The sequence below is a fragment of the Adiantum capillus-veneris genome, chromosome 10 (assembly GCF_014529385.1).
Source record: "Adiantum capillus-veneris isolate H3 chromosome 10, ASM1452938v2, whole genome shotgun sequence".
Taxonomy (NCBI): domain Eukaryota; kingdom Viridiplantae; phylum Streptophyta; class Polypodiopsida; order Polypodiales; family Pteridaceae; genus Adiantum; species Adiantum capillus-veneris.
In genome coordinates, this window is record NC_140940.1 from 77,021,619 (window position 1) to 77,041,894 (window position 20,276).

The window sequence follows — 20,276 nt, forward strand, 5'->3', positions numbered from 1 at the left end:
CAAAAATTTGACTCAGCATAAATCCGACTCAGCATATAATATCCAGTCAACACATGGCACGTCCCGATGGTGGATTTTGTAGAAATCCAACTCGGATCCACACATCCCTTTACCAGGTAGTCAAATGCCTTATGCTATTTGTCAAAAATCTCTAGTTACCATATAGCATAAAGTAGATGTTAGAACCTTCATATGATGCAAAGTGAAGTGCCTAGTACTTAAACCAAGGTAGAGAAAATACATCATGGAGAGAAACTAAACACCGCCCAGAATTTCCCCAAGGGATTATATCAATGTGCCATTTCATGAAGTAAAGATATTTCCATGAGATCTCATACGAAATGAACTTATGAAACCAAAACTGAATAAGTATGTCTATTCTCCAAGATAATGAAATAAATATTAGCAGAATCAGCCTCTGCAACCTATGAATCATGAGAATCTGACTCTGGAATCAGGTTTTTGCAATTCAAGCACCAAAACCTGAATATCCTCTTGTATCTTCAAACCTCCTTGAATTTGAACATCTGTATATTCAACCTTCAACAACCTGTGCATAAAAACATAATGCTCCAGCTCCCAACATCCAAATAAAAGATGATCCATAAATATTTGTATTTCAAAATCAAGCAATTTAGGCAAATCTAAGACAAAACAATTGTTTCTATATAAAAAAATTATTACACTCAACAAACTCTGTAATTTTGTCATGAAAAACATCCAGAATATTAGATCCCTTTGATTTCCACTTGACTTTTGCAAAATCAGGGAAAAAACCCTCTTTGCCTGATCATCAATCTGTAAAATCTGATTTAAACAATATGAAATATGGATTATTTAGTTATCATCCTCAACATCTTGTATTTGCAAAATCTGATTTGCAACTTTTGCATTGAGAAAATCAGCAACATGCACTTCAAATATAGAAGTTCGATCTTGAAAAACTCCAAAATTTTGAATATTTGCAACTTCTGAGAATAAGCTCATACAATTGGTATGCATCTCCATAATCAACTTTAGCCACCAATTTGCAGTAAATCATACTTCCACCAACAAATCAGATTTCACCTTATAATGACCTAAAATTGATTCAAGATGAAAAAACCTCTTTGCAACCATCAAGCAATTCTTCTTCAGCATCTTCAACATCTTAGGACACTAATACTTTGCTTCAAAATCTAATTTAGGCTCCAAAAACCCACTTTCTTGATTTTGCGAATTCAGGAAACAACCGATCTGATCTTCTTTTGGTTTAATCTAAATTGATTCAGAGCTATAAAACAGAGTATTAACATCATCTTCACACAAATTTTGCAAACCTACGTTAGTTTTCTCAAGTTCCTCCTCAAAACATCATAAAAATCTGAGTTTGGTTGCAACACAAATAAATCAATAAACTCCTCCTCAATCTGAGCACTTTTAAGATCATCAGTTGCGAGGAACTCCATAACCCAGGCTTTTGGCTGGAGAGTTTGTGAGAGAACTCCAAAATCTATATGAAGGAGTTATACCATAGATGCCATGAAGTCTAGGGTTTGGAAGGAAGTGCAATAAAAAAAGCCCCACTCTTTCTCTCTTGCACTCACACACAAAGAAAGAACACAAAAGAGAATATCAAAACAACTCACAGATGAAAACATCAAGGTTATGGTCGTATCGTATCATGGGTAATATGAAAGGGTTAATAGATGATTTAATGGCGTTCAATCTTTACCGACCAAATAGGCTATGAATTGTTCTTTGAAATTGTAATTTTGTGCTTACCATTATATATATGTTTTGTCTAGTGATTGGGATTAATTGTGTGTACAAATCCTCTTGGTTCATAGAAAAATAAGTACACTTATGTCGAAAGAAAATTTATAGTCTATAAGGGGTAGTATGATGGGATCTGGGGAAAGAAGTATTTCATTGAGCCTTTCTGGGCCAAAGAGAAACACTATACATTGTTGAAAGTGTATTTTACGGCTAATCCATACGTTAATTGCAATAGATCACACAGATGAAAGCGATAGAAATTCTCATCATGTGGATTATTCATCTAGGATAACTCTAGTATGTGCAAAATGTAGATATGAAAGGAGCGAAGGAAACAGAATTTCCCTCCCAAGCCCTATCTTGCCCGTAGGCAATAAGAATACTGTGGAGAGAGATGTACTCGTAGCAAGGAGAACCTAGAATTTGTAGAGAGAATGAATTTCTAAGAATGAGAGAGATAGATTTGGTTAGAGAGGGAGATGAAATTAGAGATATATGTTGGATTAAAGATGCAAAAGAAAACAACAAGAAATCAACAAAATATCAAAGTAGAACACATCTTACTTGAGAAACCCTTTGGGAGTTATTCACCATTTTTTATGGAGAGGGAGAAGAGGGAAGACTTCAAACCTTGATTGATGCACCAAGTTCAAGTCCTTCTTTGATTAGACCTTATCTTCCAAGGATATCTTACAAGATTGGCTAGTCTTCCTCTAAGAGTAAGTGTAGGCTTAGGTTTATGTTTATGGCTAAGTACAATTAAGTATTACTACTCTCACTCCGTCATGAATGAATTTCAAGGAAGAAGAGGTTCCCTTTTATAGGTGAGGAACCCCCAACGGTTACACAAGAAAGAGAAGAGCCAGTGTGAACAGGAACTAACAAAATTTGAAATAAGTTGTCCCTGCATGATGTGGGCAGATTGGGGTCCACCATTTTGACCATATCTCCTCAACCATGGCTCCAAATAAAGAAATAAAAATAGGAGAAAAAAATTCAGCTCATAACCTAGACCCCCATTTAATATAATTTTTCAAATTCGGATTGGAACGTTGTGTTAAAAAATCATCAAAATAGGGTATATTTCTGACAACAAAAGTTTTCCTGTAGTCCCCTTAGCCTAGACTTTCATTTGATTCCAATGGACACCTCATGAAAGCATGACATTGCTCCTTGACAAAGTTTTGTGATCATGCTTGCAATAATGCATTAAAATAGGTGTATCTTTGAAAATCATGCAAGCTAGTGTCCCACTAGGATTTGATTCCTTCCTAGTGTCTATTAAAAAGAAATATAAGTAAAATATAAAAAATATAAATAATTTTGTCTCTCTTTTTGTTAGCATTAATCTTGATGTAGATTGATTACGTATATACTTCTCCTTGTGTGTGTGTGTGTGTGTGTGTGTGTGTGTGTGTGCGAGAGAGAGAGAGAGAGAGAGAGAGAGAGAGAGAGAGAGAGAGAGAGAGAGAGAGAGATTGTGTGATAGGGTATGAGACTGTTGAGGTGTCACATCAATAAGAAAGTAATGAGTATTAAATCTAGTCTGCTTGGAAAAAATCTAAGAGAGAGAGAGAGAGAGAGGCTGACGGAGGATCAAGAGAGAGAATAAAGTTGAGGAAAGAGAAAAAGAATCTTTTTGGAATCTGCTTGCCAGATTTCAAAAAAGCGCTCACCCAAAAATGCTCGTTAAAAAAATTTCTCCATTCAATGCATTCCGAACAAAGATAGTTTAGATGAGAAGCCCTTTAAAGTTGTTCGTGTTTTCATAAAAGAGCACCACATTTGGCATACTTCTCAACTAAAGCATTTTCCGACACAACCTCTGCCTTGATAAATACACTACAATTGGCATTCCTCAATCATATTCTCAGATAATGCATTCCAAGTAACGACATTCCAAAAGGATAGCCCATCAAGAACTTTATGTGCATTCGTAAAAGCATCACATATGACATGCATATCAACCCCAAACACCGCCAGGCATAACATTGTACATATCAATGAAAGCATTGCAAGACTCCTAGTTTGGCCCAGATATTGACTAAAGGGCTGCTAAACACAACTTAAACTGCATCCACATTAATTTCCCATGGTCATGGGTGTCTGAAACTGTAAAGAAAACTGAATCGGCCATAACTTGAGCATTGAATGCCCAATTTGATTATTCTAAAGCACATGTTGTAGCTCTTTCCAGGGACTAGAAATTGAACCTCTGCTAAACTTGATTCAACTTCCTTGATGCACATCCCGAGGTGGATCCAAGAACAATAGAAGTGCCCCTCCCCCCCGAAAATACTTCTACTACCCATATCTCCCTTGTTTGGACTCTGATTGTTAAGCCGTAAAGATAGGCATGGAGAGCGTGAAGAGCTCTATAGTTTTGGCCTATTAAACCGCATTTTGAAAACATCACTACATCTCGGCCTACATGCAACAACCTCATTTTTTATGGCCTCAAAACCAAAATTAGCATATATTACAATCATCTTTTGATGTCATAACAAAATCTGGCATAGATCATAAGTTTGGCAAAACCTTGAAAATGTATGATCCTTATCTTTCATCTCGTGCCCACAAAGCTTATGATCTATGTCAATGTTGTGCTGCTTTGCGAGCACGAGATGAAAGACGAGGATCTGCATTCATTTTCAAGGTTTTGTCAAACTTATGATCTATGTCAATGTCATGCGGCTTTGTGGGCACGAGATGAAAGATGAGGATCTCCATGCATTTTCAAGGTTTTTCCAAACTTATGATCTATGCCAAATTTGCTTATGACATCAGGTTGATAGAAATGTATGCTAACTATGCGTTTTGGGGCCAAGGAATGAAGTTTGATGCCTGCACACTAAGCTATAGTGAGGCTATTAAAATGTGGTTTTACATGCCAAAATTGTACTACTTCGAATGCCCTACAATCTTGTCGTTAACGGGTCTTCAATCTGAGTCCAGGCGAGGAAGATATGGCCATGTCATCAAGCGATTGTGCCCACTATCGCTAGCGCTAGTGGTAGGAAGGGCGGGAGGGGGGGGGGAGAAGGCCCTCGGCTATATATAGAAGCGGATTTGGCATGCAAGAAGGGGGGGGGGGGGGGGGGGGGGGGGGGGGGGGTGGAATTTATAAATAGGAGATACGTTCAATTTTTTAAAGGACTCTCTCATTACTTAAGAGTGGGAAGCCATATCTCAAAGCTCGCGAGCTCACTCCCTTGAGCCGAGCCTCCATATCGGAAGCTCCCATAATTGAGCTCCTATAGTTGAAGAGCCAAAGCCATCTCTCTCTTTCTCGTGGCTTCCATAGTCGTAATCTCCCTCTCACTGTCATAGTTGAGCTTCCATAGCCCTATGCTTTCATATCTCTCTCTCTCCGTCATTATTATCAAACACCCATAGCATAATCTCTCTCTCAATCACCTTAGAAAGCCTAAACCACAATAATCAAGCTGCCATAACTCTGCATTGGGGAACATTAAGGAGGATCTCAAGGGCATTAAGAGGAGGAAACCTCGCTCTCGTTCTCTCTCGGCATTAAGGAGATCATGAAGGACATTAATCAGGTCATAATAAGGGGATCAATTAAGACAATAGGATCAAGTACAGAGATGTAGAAGGATCAAAGACAAAGAACAAGAGACAGTAATTAAGGGTTAAAATCTATTATTGTTTCCTTGAATTTGGGATGGGATTTTGACAAAGTGAATAGAGTAGGGTTTTGGGCAAGCATTGGTGCAAAACGCCTTGGATTCTAAAGCTTGGTACAGGGCCAGCTTGTGATCATTACGAGCTCGGGTGCATGCCACCAAAACGATGGCTTGAGCATGCGACGGGAAAGAACCAAACTTATGATCAGTTGGAGGGCCACTCAGTGGAAATTTAACTTGTTTTGGTGCTAGTGCTGAGGATTTTATCATTAGCCAGGGTTTTCTTTTACAATTTTGAGGAATACTGAGGGTCGATTTTGACCATATTTTGTACTTAAATTGAGAAATTGAATGAAATCAGGGTTGGATTAAATTTGTGCTGCAAATTTCTCACCATTTCTCTCTTGCTTCCTCTATCTACCTCAACTTTCTCACAGCCAGAAGCCCGGCGCTTTCTCGATCGACCTTGAAGAACCCCCCACTATGACATATTTTTGGTGAACGCGATGTGGATCTGACTGGGGTAGTTAGAACCAGCCATGTCAACAAGCCAAGATAAAGAGATGCAACAAATTGTGGGGCTAATGACTACTATTTTGCAACAACAACATGCAAATCAACAAGTATAGGTAATGAACCTAAAATTTGGATAGGTTTGTGATCTCGAATTTTATTAAGTGAGTCCAAGAGCTTCAACAACAAAATTTGCATAGATGGAGCAAGTTTAAAGCTGCAGTTATCCGAGAACATTGGGATTCAAGCATATATGAAGATGAATCGGATTAGTGTTAATGTCGTTACCTATTTGGAGGTTTGCAAGCAAATTCGGGCTAGGCTTAAAACTGCTATCAATGAGTGCTTGCTTGAGGACGACATGCTATTACAAGATAAAGATGATGAAGAAGTTGTTTGAGCTATCTATGCAAAGCTCAAAATTGCAAATTCCTTGCTAATGACTGAAGCTGAAGACTTATAGGGTCAGAAAACGCATGAAGATTTACAAGATCCACACACACATGAGGAGTCACAGGGTGTGGATGTGCACGAGCATCTACAAGGTTTGGGTACACTAGATTTAGAGGGTTTGGATGAGCAAGAGTATATGCTTGAAAATCTGTGAGGTGATGATTTAGAGGGGGTGCATGAAGAAGTGAAATCTCTTAGTGTTGCATATGATTGGGTTCATTGTGTCGATGATATGGATAGGGCAGTGGATGATATTTTCCATAATCATGCTGACCTTTGTGTTATGAAAGTTCAAAGATATTAGGATGAGGGAGAGGACATTAAAAAGAAATCTACAAGAGATTATGCATGTCACGAAAGCCTAGTTTGTAGTCTGAGATGTGCAGGGTAGAGGATTCTTCTAAAGCAATGGGCCCAAAGCTTGTGTGTTTATTGGATAAATCTTTGGAAGGATTCTCAAATATGGATGTGAAGGGTACCGAGCAATTTGGTTTTGTGCATCATGAGCAAGTTTATCCAGATGCGGTTGATGATGACCTTATGCAATCGCTGGATGAGGCTCTACTAGATTTTGATAATGTGCAAAATAAGAAAATTTTCTTGATGACTCTTGGAAGCCAGATGTGATGAGTATTTTGCCAGGGAATTGATATGTCCAGGTATGCATGGCCAAAATTCTAGAGGGGGTGAAGCCACATTACCAATGTTCCTACCTGTGTGATAGATGCTCAACAATTAGTTGGACATGTTGCACAAGGGATAGGGCAATATTTAATGATTTCTGATGTTGGGGTCTTATGTTACCCTATGATGTAGGGGATTTTTGCTAGCTTTTGATCTTGGAGGAGAGGATTATATGCATGGTCCGGGGCAATTGATTGATATGCCATTTGATCCGGGTGGAGTTGGATATGTGCATGGTCTAAGGTGGTTGACTTATATGCCATATGATCTAGGTGGGGTTCATGAAGGTATATGGGTTAATGTAACTACTAATGGAAAGGTTTTTGTGTTTTTTCTATGATCTTGGAGGAGGATATGCTCGCATGAAGCCGCAGATTGGGAGATTGTAAATGGTATGCTTACAGTGGGGTAGTGGGTATGTGTTTACGGTTTTTTTCTTCAAGGTTTGAATAATGGTTGGCACATATCGGATGATGTGCAGGTTTAGAGGGGGTGGAAGATGTCGTGCTGCTTTGCGGGCACGACATGAAAGACGAGATTTTGCATGCATTTTCAAGGTTTTGCCAAACTTATGGTTTATGCCAGATTCTGTTATGACATAAGGAGATGATTGGAATGTATGTTAATTGTGGTTTTGAGGCCATCAAATGAGGTTGCTGCTTACAGTCCGAGATGTAGTGGTGTTGTCAAGATGCAGTTTAATAAGCCAAAACTATAGTGCTCTCCATGCCTATCTCAACGACTCAACAATCGGAGTCCAAACAAGGAAAATATGGGCAATAGAAGTATTTTCAGGGACCAGTTCTGTTGTTCATGGATGCCCCTCGAGATGTGTGTCGAGGAAGTTGAATCAAGCTTAATAGAGGTTTTGTTGCTAGTGCCTGGGCAAGAGCTACAACATGTGCTTTATGATGCTCAAATCGGGAATTCAGTGCTCAAGCTATGGCTGATTCAATTTTCTTTGCTGTTTTGGACATCCATGACCAGGGAAATTAATGTGGATGCAATTTAAGTCGTGCTTAGCAGTGCTTTAGTCAATATCTTGGCCAAACTAAGTCTTGCAATGATTTCATTGCTATGTACACTCAATGCTATGCATGGCGGTGTTTGGGGTTGATATGCATGTCATATGTGATGCTTTAACGAATGCACATAAAGTTCTTGATGTGCTATCATTTTTGAATGTCGTTACTTGGAATGCATTATTTGAGAATATGGCTGAGGAATATTTATTAAAGCAGAGGTTGTGTTGGACAATGCTTTAGTCGAGAAGTATGCCAAATGTGGTGCTCTTTTATGAAAACACAAACAGCTTTAAAGGGATTCTCATCAAAACTGTCTTTGTTCGGAGTGCATTGAACGAGGATGTGGTCGGGGGAATGCAAGGAAAATATGTCGTGTCTTGGCAGTGCTTTGGTCGCAATTGCATGATGCCTAGCTATTGGGGAAACAAGATGTGATAGGCAATGCTTTGGTTGAAATGTGGTGCCTAGGAGTGCTTTGACCAAAATGTAAACCAAATGCGGTGTAGCAGTGGCCGCCCAAAAATGGCCGCCCAAAAACTTAAAATGCGAATGGAAAAAGAGGAGGAGGGGAGGCACGATTTCGAGTAGAGCATGGGCAAATCGTGCAGGGGTTTGAGAGGCTCATGGAGGGTAGGGGAAGGCTCGAACGAGCATGAGCATAAAATGTGAAATGACTAGCAGGCAAGGGTGCCCCACTTCAATGGTACTACCGCACATTTTGGAGTAGTGTGAGAATCAACTTCCATGTCAGTAGGGGGGTGTGTCCACTAGCGCTAGTGGTGGTGGGTGGGGGGGGAGCTTATAAAAAAGGGATAGGCTCATTTGTTTGGGCTCTCTAATTTTTGGATTCCCACGAGCTTCCTCGGGTCTCTTATCTCCGCAAGTTAATCCTCGAGCTCGAAGCTATCTCTCTCTCTCCTTTGCAGCAAGATGACATTTGATAGCTAAATTTCTTGAGCTATCTCCTTTCAATATTGGGTAATCTATGGTACTTTTCTGATTCTCCATAAGAAGCACAATTCGACAAGGTCAACTCTCTGTGAAAGATAGATCAATTTCTTTTTTCCATGATATCTATATATCGACAGGAGCACAAAGGCTCCATCATGTTTTATCCTTCCGATATACTTATGCAAAAAAAGGCTTCAAGTTCATGAATCTTGCATAGAGGTTTCCAAAGTTTGGAATATGCTACCAGCATACGAACTTGGAGGGACTTTGCAATATGTTTGAGTGATATTTTACTAGGTGACAGTATGAACCAACCTAGAGGGCATGCATGGTGCATACGACATGAGCCAGATTCAAACAAAGATGGTAAAATTAGCATATATGGCTATGAACCAGATTCAAACACAAACAACTGTTCTTAGAGAAGGGCGACCAGGTTAGACAATTCCCAGCTCTTCTTGTTTTGGTGTGTTTTAATATTTACTTTGGACAAGCCCTATAGTTTTGTAAAGCAAGATGCTTTGGCAATCATTATGTGAAGCAAGGCTTCTACCCCATACCGAGGTACTGCTCATTGACTTGGGATCAAGAGCAATGGCAGACAAGTTTGGGGAATTGACAATAAGAGGATATCAACTCAAATTTTACATTTGGCAGTGTCCAATTGTGATGTATCCATGCTAGCACAGATTGTGCAAGGCACTTATGGTATCAACTCAAAATGTTGCGATCGTCATTGTAACTATGGGCTTATTACTTTATTTTCCTAGATCGCATTGTTACTCTATTTTCCTAAATTGCATGGTACCAACTCAAAATGTTGTAACTATGGGCTTATTACTTTATTTTCCTACATTGCATTATTAGTTTATTTTCCTAAATTGCATGCATGGCATGCCTGTAAGGTGGAAGTAATTCCACCCCCTTCATAATCACAATGGATTATATTGGTGGTGATGTCCACATGCACTAGACTCGCACGATTTTTGAGACAAGGTAAGACCTTATTTGTTTTCAATGATTTTTCTCAAAACTTCTCATGTTGATGTTGTTGCAAGGGTTATCTATTTGAGACTGGTATATTTGCTTGTGATTGTCGTATATGACTACAACGACGGGCACTTTAAATCATTGGCTCTATGCACAAGGTGCAACCAATTCTGTCGGTGGCAAGTAGGCATGGCCTTGCTATAAAGCAACTAACTCATGGGATGACTTGAATAGACTAAGAGAGCCTCAAAGCAAGTAATCTCTCGTTTGAACACCCAAGAAAATATAATATGACTACCTTCTTTGAGGTGTTGGGAATCTTTCTCTTGTGTTCATGGAGAGGTATGATTATTTCAAAATCCAGTTGTGACTAAGATTCCAGCTTGAGAAGATCTGTACTTAGTTGTAGCATTGATTGTGTATTTAAGAGTGGTATTTTCAGGGGTATGACCTAGCTAATACAAAATGAGTCCATAGGTGTTGAGGGTCACGATTTGGCCTCTTCACAGTTGTAATGTCAAGGAAAGAAGTCTTCAATTTGGCAAGGATAGTGGATAAGTTCTACTTCACAAGTTGATTACAATCATTATTGGACATAGTAGATTGTGCTGGTCACCGTTAATTGCTAGTTTAAGCAGTTTCCATGCAGAATCTAACTAAGGGGTTTGAAAAAGCAAAATCTCATTGAAGGGTTTTGATTTCCAAGGCAGCACCGAGGATTGCCAATTACATATTTTTTTATTTTCACTAATCTTTCATTTAGTGGTTAACAAGTTAAAGACATTATGAGGTCTTTTCAAGCTGGATTTTTGGTAATGCACCTTCAGATTTTGATAGTGCACTTGACTCCGGGTAAGTGGAAACTATTTTTAGCCTCCAGGTAAGCATATGATTTGGTTTCATTTCATTTTTGTATATGCTTTAAGTTTTCCAAGTGGGATGAATATGCTAACATGCTTTCATCCATTACGCTCTTTAGACACATGACAAGATCATTTAGCAAAGAATTTTGGGACAGTAGTGTACCAGATACATTTTTTCACCCTACAGAAATGGGCCTATATGGTAGGGTTTTGTTTGGCACATGTTATTAGTCACAATGCTTTTCTTGGCTGCATTAAACCTCCTATTGAACTGTGTTCTAATCAAATCATGAGGGATGCCACTGTGGAAAACATAGTGTTCTTACGAAGACATCAATACTTTTGTTTTCAAGGGCGAAAACGCTTCTCCAAGGGGAAAGTAATGTCAGATGTAGGGTAAGGTGGGCCATGCCAAGCGCAGGACACTCATGCGGTATATGGGGCCTATATTTAATGGGCCAAGGGTCTATATTAGGCATGGTTGGGTAGAGATGTGCATGTGCTAGTCCCTAGTCTCTCAGATGCAAGCTTTGCCACCTTGAGTATATCTGCCATCGTGACACCAAAATTATCTGATTGTTGGCTTCTTCATGGTGCTTGTGTAAAATAATGGACTTGACACTCTACCTACATCTATTCGATGGCTCCTCTTGTTGCTCCTTTCCCTTGATATCCTTGTGATCTCTCTCTCTCTCTCTCTCTCTCTCTCTCTCTCTCTCTACTTGGCCTCAATAGACATATCCTATAGTCATTGTAGTCTCCTCCCCATGCTCCTTGTAGTTTCAATTCGATCCCAATCCAGTGGACCAACGTAAATGTTGACTTGCCACCACTATATATGGGTTGAGTTTTTGTGGAGAGACTATCTCATATGCAAACAGACGGAATGAGAGAGAAAAGTCACATGCAAACAAGTAGACACAAGCATGGGAGAGAGAGAGAGAGAGAGAGAGAGAGAGAGAGAGAGAGAGAGAGAGATCTGTTTTAGGTGATTCCCCTCAATGAACAATAACAAGGTGAGGAGTCACAAAGGCATGCTAAAGTTAAGGGAGTATGAGAGTTACCGGGATTGGGTCTTAATGAGTGCCTATAACTACATGTCATTTTTGTTTTGTTTTGATATAAAATTGTATTGTCCAAATACACGCATAATCACAAATGCCTTACATGTTATGACGGGCCCACTTAAAAGGATCACATTGGCATTCTAAACCAAAATAAAATGAAAAAGAAATAAATAAAAAACAATAAAATAAAGAGAGACATTGACAAACTAAAGCAAAATAATACTTCAATGTTTTCATAAGGTCTAATGAGCATAAGAAATAATAATACAATTCAATGAAATGGATTTATAAGAAGTCCTTAAATAAAAAAAGTTCTTAAAATTGTATTATCTAAATACACACATAATTACAAATATTTTATATGTTGCAACGCGTCACTTAAACAAGAAGGTGAAAGGATTCTAAAACAAAATAACATAAAAAAAAAAGCAAAAGATAAACAATAAAATAAAGAGACTCATTGGCAAACTAAATCGAAATAATATCTTAATGTGTACATAAGAAAAATAGTTCTAGCAAACATAAGAAACAATCAAACAAATGAATGAAATGAATCTTTACACACGAAGCACCTTGATTACTAAACACGTCCACGTCGCACCCATATTTCTCCCCTGCACGTGGTAAAACTCCAACGCCGTTCTGCTTGTTAACGCTGGCACTGGTTGCCGTCAGCACCTTCCTCCTCGGTAAACGCAGCCAGGTACTCTCTCCATCTGTTTTTCTCAATTGGAGCGCATTATATATCTTGCCTCACACACAAAATATATTCTTTTTTTCAATTTTCGTGCTTGAGGAATGTTCTGTTTTTCTCAGTTTGAGCGCATTATATATCTTGCCTCTGTGGACGACACACAGACACACTCAAACAGTTCGTTTTGTCAATTTTGGTGGTTTTAGTGTCGCCGGTTTTGCGTCCCCAGAGCGGCTGACAAATCCAGGGAGTAAGGAGGACCCAAAAGCAACGAATGTTTCTTCTCTAAAAGCCTGTGCTCAGAACCAAGTCAATAGGATACACACTGAGCTTCGCAACAGTAGTTTACTTCAAAGTTCAGAGAGACACATATTTAGGGAGCACATTGGAGCGTGTGTATGCCAAATGTGGTGCCCTCACGAAAGCATGCAAAGTTCTTGATGGCTATCCTCTCTTGGATGTCGTCTATTGGAGCGGGGTAATTGCAGAAGCCCAACATGGCTAAGCAAGGAAGCTATGGCCTGTTTCCACCAATGCTTGTATATTGAAGGCTGGTTCATCCTCATTAAACGCAATCTCAAGTAGTGATAATGGTTGCCTACGAGAAGGTCCATTCTCATCCTTATCATGGATTGCTCTAGCTTGTAAATGGGAAGACTTTGTCTTTGGTCCTTTTATTGATAACTTGGGTGCCTTAACAAGTGCATCGTCAAGAAGGGTGGTTCATCCTCATTCAATGCAATTTCAAGCTGCTCTTTATCGCCTTCATGGCTAAGCAAGGAAACTATGGTCTGTTTTCACCATATGTGAAGGAATGATTTTTAAATTTTTCCAAACGCAATCACCAATGCTTGTATATTGAAGGCTGGTTCATCCTCATTGACCACAGTTTCACGTCGTGATAATGGTCACCTACAAGAAGGGCCATTTTTATCCTTATTGTGGATTGCTCTTGCTTGTAAATGGGAAGATGGTCTCTGTTCCTCTTATTGATACCTTTGACCGCTGGCCATATGTGGGTGCTTTATCAAATGCATCCTCAAGAACGCTGGTTCAACCTCATTCAACACAATTTCAAGCTGCTTTTAGCGCCTTCGTCATCGTCGTGGTGATAATGGTTCATCCTCATTGAGTGCAATTTCAAACTGCTCCTTTGTTCCCGCTCTTACAACTCTCTCTTTAGCTCATTTGTCGGCTCATAAATGGGAAGATTTCATTTGCATCGTTCTTCCATTCCGGCATGTCATACGTCATGTCATGCACGAGGTAGCTCCTGAGTGACATTCCACTCTCTTGTTTTGGCATAGGATCTTCCCAAGGATGATTCAACTCCAATTGGATGGAATCAAGCATGGCTCTTTGCTGCTGCTTGTTGCTAAATTGGCTTTATCTGACCTAAAAATAATTCTAAATGAATTATTGGATTTATAAGTGAGAGGGTTTTCTCGCTTGGAACACCAAGAAAAATAATTCTAAATGAATTATTGGAATTTTAAGTGAAAGGGTTTTTCTCACTGGAGACATCCGAGTACAGAGTATTCCTAGTGCGTCATTGAAAGTAATGACGGGAGCACTGAGAACGGGAATATCTGTAAGGCCACCAGGAACGGGTACTTCGGATGGGTCACATCGGATGGGTGACAGGGAGCATCGGAAAGAAGTATCCGACCATCCAGGAACGGATATCTTTGATGCGTCATAGGATGGGTGACAGAGCATCGTGAAGGGGATTGTACCGTAAGTTCGGTAGGAAAGGACTAGGTGATGGGTATTCCTGATGCGTCACAAGGTGGGTGACGGGTGCATCGGAAAGGGGATATCCATAGTCGAGAGGAAATCCGAACTGGAAAGAGGAATACGCGTAAAGACGCAAGCACAAGAATAAAGATGGGTTCTGAGAAGCTTTTCTTAAAAGGCGGAAAATATTAACGAGTTTTCCAGGAAGAGCAAACGCTTTCCCGCGAGGAATCTATGTCTGCATTGCATTTGTGCATGTGGTTGCATTCAGGGATGCCTGTGAAGTGTGGTGAAAAGCATTGTTTTAAACTTATAAGGTTTTATTGAGTTTTGGGCAGGTTCAGACCAATTTTAAAATATGCCGGCCGTCCACTTAATAAGTGGGCAGCCACTTAGAAAATAAAGCAACAAAACCAGCAAGCGAATTCTCTCTCCCTATTTCGGGTAGAACAGAACAGAAAAGGAAAAAAAAAACGAAAAAAAAAGAAAAAAAAACCCCGGCCGCGATCTCTACGCAAGCAACTATTCGTGCCGTGGTCAAGGAGCTATAAAAGCACCACATGCCCTCACTGAAAAGAAGTTACCAACGTCAACAAGAGAAGACTCTGCCGCCAGATAACGCAAGAGATCGCGCGAGACTACGAAGCATGCTTTTCCCGCGCAAGAGCGACAGGTATCTATTGTGGATTCGCAATACGAATTGTTGTCGCGTGTTTGCGTGTGTGTTTGCAGGTACTTCATCGCGAAGGAGAAGCGAGAAGGCTTCTGCCTACGCTTTGGAATTCCGGAAACGGAATTCGGAAATGGTCTGTGGAGTCTCGACTCCGAGTACAGATGGAAAAAGGATTGAGAGGTCGTCTCTCGGATTTCCCTTACGGGAAGGAACGACCATCGAGTCAGAGAATTAGAACGGAGGGGTTTTCTTCGGTTCTTGTGCTTGTAAAAAGATTCTCCCTAATAAAGGATTCTCTTTTAGGGGGGGGACCAGCCCATCTTCTGGTCCCCAGTACTGTGTCGATCTCTCTCTCTCTCTCTCTCTCTCTCTCTCTCTCTCTTTATCTATTTCTCTCTATATACTCTGGCTTCAATATTAAGTGATAAATCCTATTTATCCGAATGTATTTTATATTGTTATGCTCTCCCGTTTGTGACAGTGGTATCAGAGCATGGTCTCCTCTCTTTCTCTGTAAAGGAGGACGACTCTTGGAAGATACGGGAAGAAGCCATGACAAGCCAAGAGAGAAGTAAGCAGGCGGAAACCTAAGTCCCGCAGGAAAAAGCTTGCAGAGTTGGATATTTTTTTTTCTCTCTGCAAGAAGTCGACACAAGACTTGGGATTCTCTGAGAAGGCGACAAGAGCGTGATGCTCAAGAACCTAGAGAATCCAAGGAGCAGAATGCTCGAGATCCTTCAGAATCCAGAAAATATCCATGAACATCAATCCATAACCATAGCCAAGAAATCCCGTCACTCCGGGAAGGATATGAAGAAGGTCTTTAGACCTCAGAACACTGCGATCAAGTTTGATACTTTTGACGGGTGGGAAGATGTCCCAAAAGCTAACGCTTTCATTTGACAGTTTGAAGTTGCCTTTGCAAGCGGCAATTTCTGAAAAGCGTGGAAGGTGAGACATGTGACCAAACACCTCAAGGGGGATTGCAAGTACTTGGTGGTATACCAAAGCTTTGCAAGGAACTTACAACAAGACTTGGATTCAATTCAAGGCTGAATTTTTGGACAAATTTTTTTTTCCTCTACGCTTTGAGGAAGGCATTCAAGAAGATTGGGATTGGTTTGCCCAATAGGAACACGAGCGAGTCAAAGCAAGTAGGGGTTCACTCTTGCCAAGGTAGCTCCATTCTTGATCCTCTTTGAGGAAGGAAAGATGAACAAATTTAACGAAGGACTTTTAAGTTTTCCCCGAATTTTGTAAACCCATCTGCAAGATACTTTGCAGCAGATGGTGGAGTCAGCAATAAAAGCTAAAAGTGTACACCTTGATGTACATAGAATACAATCCCCGCAGTGGGACGAGAACCATTGAACACAGAAACAACGAATTTTTGTTACCTCTCCTCCAAGGATACATTGCTATCCAGAGAAAGTTTGGAGTAAGGGAATTCAATCTAACTCCTAAGTTTTTGACCCTCAAACTTTAAGTGAGAGGGCAGGTCTTTGATCAAAGTTAAATCTTTGAGGAATTCATAAAATGCGTATTGCTTTTATGCACGAGATATGCATGTGTCTAACCAGGACAATCACTCTCAAGTATTTATGAGAATAGGATCGATTTGAAACATTGTTTTTTGAGATGAATTGGTTTGCTCAACCATCCGGAAGGTCAACTATTGATCTCGTATCCGGTAGTTCACCAACAAATTACGTGCTATTGTGGGTAGGACGGCAGAAAGGAAGGAACCATTCCGAGCTTTCAACCAAGAAAAGCTTTCACTAAGCTTATGAACCAACACCCCCTACCCGGTCAGGGAAGACATGGTAGTGCTTTTCGCACAAGTGAATGAACACTCTCTTTACGAGGGAAGGAACAAGTGACGACTACGGCCTGTGCCGAGGAATCCAAGCATTGAAATCCTAGTTTATTTGATGAGCGGATTTTGCTCTAAGATTGAGCCAAGGGATCGTCAGGTTAAGCGTCTTCGCTCTAAGGATCTTACGAAGGGAAGGTAAATTCCCAGGCTCACTGAAACTTATGTACACCTTTGAGTACATGGATAACACACGAAGATGCAGACCTTTGCCAAGGAATTGGACAAGAGTTTGTTATACTCTCTTGAGCGCCTTTTTGTGCGCAAGGATATTCCGACACGAGAATCTCTATTTGAGATGTGTTCGGTAGAAGGAATTTGAGTTTCTCTACGGAGAAGAGGTTTTCTGATGGTCGTTGATCATTGAGTACACTATGTGCTTTTACCATTACAGTAGCAACTTTTGGTTGCGGTATATGTTTCTCCATGAGCAGGTCAAGTAGCATTTACACGTTGCTCAAATAAATTCAAACTACTCTGTTCGTAAGGATATAGTTCGCCAACCGTTTCAAAATGGTAAGAATTACATATGGGAGAACATCCCTGAGAATCAAAGAGGGTTCGCTCTATTGTGAACCGGGTTTGAACATACGTTCAGAAAATGCTATGGCTCGAATCCTATTTGCCTGAGATTCTGCAAGGCGTCATTGATGCTCGCAAGGAGGAAAAAAAAAATAAAATGGAAGGAAGTGCCGCCGTGCACAAGGAATCTTCGGATTGGAACCGTCCGCCTACGTTGAGCGACGGCCCGGAACAAGAGCCTTCTTTAAGGTGATCGCAAATTGTGAAAGAAAGACATCGAGCTTAATGCTCTATGACTTGGGCATTCCCTATGTGGGAGGACACAAGAGGTTTAATACTCTCTGGACTAACAGCGCAAGGTTATGCGCAAGGACATAGACCTAGATTGATTTCTAGGAGGATTATTCTTCTCGAGATTGAGAAGGTGGAATTGAGTTAACAGATTCTCGGATGAGGAAACTTCCAATCTGTTGGAAAGACGCGAATGACGAGTTCTTACATGGCTCGTAAGTTTGATGATTGGTGAAGGATATCCTCGAGGTACTATAGGAAGGACATGAACCGGTAAGGTAAGTATTGAATTATTGAATTTTTGAATTTCTGTTTAATTTAATTTTAAAGTTCTCTTTTGAGAAAGGACCAGCTCAACTCACCATTGAGCAAGATTTGGAAATTTTCCGGTTTCTCCCCAGCAGTTCAGTTGGACCTCTACAGTTGAGGACAACTGTTTATAAGTGAGAGGGATGTTGCTAAATTGGCTTTATTTGACATAAAAATAATTCTAAATGAATTATTGGATTTATAAGTGAGGGTTTTCTCGCTTGGAACACCAAGAAAAAGAATTCTAAATGAATTATTGGAATTTTAAGTGAGAGGGTTTTTCTCACTGGAGACATCCGAGTACAGAGTATTCCTATTGCGTCATTGAAAGTAATGACGGGAGCACTGAGAACGGGAATATCTGTAAGGCCACCAGGAACGGGTACTTCGGATGGGTCACATCGGATGGGTGACAGGGAGCATCAGAAAGAAGTATCCGACTATCCGGGAACGGACATCTCTGATGCGTCATAGGATGGGTGACAGAGCATCGTGAAGGGGATTGTACCGTAAGTTCGGTAGGAAAGGACTAGGTGATTGGTATTCCTGATGCGTCACAAAGTGGATGACGGGTGCATCGGAAAGGGGATATCCATAGTCGAGAGGAAATCCGAACTGGAAAGAGGAATACGCGTAAAGACGCAAGCACAAGAATAAAGATGGGTTCTGAGAAGCTTTTCTTAAAAGGCGGAAAATTTTAACGATTTTTCCGGGAAGAGCAAACGCTTTCCCGCGAGGAATCTATGTCTGCATTGCATTTGTGCATGTGGTTGCATCCAGGGACGCCTGTGAAGTGTGGTGAAAAGCATTGTTTTAAACTTATAAGGTTTTATTGAGTTTTGGGCAGGTTCAGACCAATTTTAAAATATGCCGGCCGTCCACTTAATAAGTGGGCAGCCACTTAGAAAATAAAGCAACAAAACCAGCCAGCGAATTCTCTCTCCCTATTTCGGGTAGAACAGAACAGATCAGAAAAGAAAAAAATTTGAAAAAAATTTGAAAAAAATTGAAAAAAAAGCCCGGCCGCGATCTCTACGCAAGCAGCTATTCGTGCCGTGGTCAAGGAGCTATAAAAGCACCACATGCCCTCACTGAAAAGAAGTTACCAACGTCAGCAAGAGAAGACTCTGCCGCCAGATAACGCAAGAGATCGCGCGAGACTACGAAGCATGCTTTTCCCGCGCAAGAGCGACAGGTATCTATTGTGGATTCGCAATACGAATTGTTGTCGCGTGTTTGCGTGTGTGTTTGCAGGTACTTCATCGCGAAGGAGAAGCGAGAAGGCTTCAGCCTACGCTTTGGAATTCCGGGAACGGAATTCGGAAATTGTCTGTGGAGTCTCGACTCCGAGTATAGACGGAAAAAGGATTGAGAGGTCGTCTCTCGGATTTCCCTTACGTGAAGGAACGACCATCGAGTCAGAGAATTAGAATGGAGGGGTTTTCTCCGGTTCTTGTGCTTGTAAAAAGATTCTCCCTAATAAAGGATTCTCTTTTAGGGGGGGGACCAGCCCATCTTCTGGTCCCCAGTACTGTGTCGATCTTCTCTCTCTCTCTCTCTCTCTCTCTCTCTCTCTTTATCTATTTCTCTCTATATACTCTGGCTTCAATATTAAGTGATAAATCCTATTTATCCGAATGTATTTTATATTGTTATGCGCTCCCGTTTGTGACACTGCTCGTGCGACTCTCTCCTCTTTTTGCTTAAAGCAGTTCTAAGCTCTCTAAAGCGAACCATCTAGATTTCTTAAGATTCTCACAATGACACATCAATGGAGCCGTGGTATGTGGGTGCCTTACCAAATGCATTCTTCTCCCCTTCCGGCATGTCATACATGGAGCGTGAAGTTCTTGAGTGAGATGCCGTTCTCCTGTTTCTGCCATGGGATCTTCCCAAGGACGATTCAACTCCAATGGGATGGAATCAAGCATGTTTCTTTGCTTCTACTCTCTCAATTCTCTCCCCTTTTTGGTTAAAGCAAATAGTGTCCTTAGAGCTCTCTGAAGTGAACCATCTGGATTTCTCATGATTTTCATAGGGGACACATTAATGGAGTACCTTATTTGCCCTTTTAAGAAGGCTCTGACTGTTGGCCATCTGTGGATGCCTCACCATTTTCATTCTTCTTCCACTCCGGCATGTCATACGCAGAGAATCCTGCCCCACGAAGCTCCCGAGCGAGATACTATTCTCCCATTTCTTGCATGGATCTTCGCAAGGACGATTCAG

At 40.6% G+C, this 20,276-nt stretch overlaps 1 protein-coding gene and 1 pseudogene across 4 annotated transcripts in view; one reads left to right on the forward strand and one right to left on the reverse strand.

Annotated features, from left to right (window-relative positions):
• Positions 1–432: 432 nt before the first annotated feature.
• On the reverse strand, positions 433–1,002 carry LOC147449098 (uncharacterized; annotated as a pseudogene).
• An 11,514-nt stretch (positions 1,003–12,516) lies between these two features.
• Positions 12,517–20,276, forward strand: part of LOC147449099 (uncharacterized) — a 212,664-nt gene continuing 204,904 nt past the window's right edge. For 3 of the 4 annotated variants that reach the window (XM_086521674.1, XM_086521677.1, XM_086521676.1), the window contains exon 1: positions 12,517–12,651. The gene's annotated coding sequence lies outside the window, so the exon portion shown is untranslated. Of the gene's footprint in view, positions 12,652–12,848; positions 13,251–20,276 lie in introns of all 4 variants that reach the window. The other variant, XM_086521675.1, reaches the window with a different exon arrangement.